This window comes from Penaeus monodon, chromosome 27, assembly GCF_015228065.2.
Source record: "Penaeus monodon isolate SGIC_2016 chromosome 27, NSTDA_Pmon_1, whole genome shotgun sequence".
Taxonomy (NCBI): Eukaryota; Metazoa; Arthropoda; class Malacostraca; order Decapoda; family Penaeidae; genus Penaeus; species Penaeus monodon.
The window spans coordinates 24,909,430-24,910,883 of record NC_051412.1 but is presented as its reverse complement, the minus strand read 5'-3'; positions in this window follow the sequence as shown (position 1 = coordinate 24,910,883).

The following is a 1,454-nucleotide window of genomic DNA, read 5'->3' as shown; positions in this document are numbered from 1 at the left end:
AAATTTTCCTATTCATAATTTGTGTTAAACGTTCGTCTGGTAAAGTAAAAATCTTTCACTTCGGGAAAGTACAAAATATGCCTTCCCTTGGAGCAAAAACGTCCATTATTGTAGTACTGATGTTTACTAAATTCTTTTTTATAAGTATTGATGATTGATGTCCATGACGCATTTAAATTACTTATGAACATATTTATTTTTATACATATCCGCCATGATAAATGTGTCCATGTGAGAAAGCAAAGAAATCAGACTGTTTCTCTGTTTATTTTACCTTGAAGTCGGTCCTCTCTTGTGAGAAAAGGTGGACTTTCTACACCGCTGGGTCGTGTTATTTGATTGCCCTTGCCATGTCGTGGAGGAAACTTTGTAAAGAATAAAAACATTTTTCCTCCCGGGTTATTCCTTGTACGTCAGACGGTATCCTGCTTTCAACCTGACCAGCGCTTCCTAAACTTTTCTTTGGTCTTAGAAATCCTCTCAACTTTAGGCTTATCCATCTTGCTTAACACACGACATATTCGTTGTTCCTGTTGCTCGTGTTATATGTAATTAGTCAGTCAAGGTCGTCATAGGTTTACTAAGTGTATTTTCCTACACGAGTGTACCATCTCGGTGAGGGTCATTTCAGTATAGATGGATCAGGTCAACAGGTGGATAGATCAGCTAACCACATTAACTAGCTTTCCGCTGATATCCACACCCTCAGATGCGTAATATTCTCCCCCATCAGGCAGCACCCGAATTGTAACCAGCAATGATTTTATTTTTTATTTCGTCTTTAAATCTAATCTCCTCACAAACTCCATATATATCCCCTTTCCATGTACTGGCCACCAATTCGTTTGTGTGATCTTTCAAGACCTCTTTCACGCATCCTTTGTACACCTCGCTATTCCTCCCTTGCTTTCACATCGACATTTTCTTCTCATTTCGCTCTTTGGGTCGGACGATGCAATGAAAACAGATTTCAAAGCAGTAGTTTCAACATTTATAGTAAGCGTGTTTTGCTTAGTTTAAGGTTTCGAACCGCGGCATCAACATAGATTTGAAAGTATGTGCGAGAGAGAGGAGAAAGGACATAAAAACAAAGAAAAAGAAAAAAACATTAACGAAATACCTCCAGTGAGCCCCGACACAACAAGGCCGCAGAGACCCAGAGGATGATTTGTAGTGGCAGCCTGTGCTCTCTTCATCCCTCTCCCCGTCTCACAGCCCTTCACAAGTGTGGCCTGATAACTCCCTGCGCAAACCCTCAGCCAAGTTAAATTGCAGTGTGGCCTCAGCAAAGGAAGGCCGCTCCTCATGTCATAAAACAAAGAGACGAAAGCATTTCCTTTGTTCTCTTTTATTGTGGCTGGCGGTAAGGAGAAGGAGAGGGGGGGGGGATTTAACTTTGTTTCCTAAGTATTAGCACTGTAATGAAGGTGCCCCATCCTGAGGTTGTGGCGTAG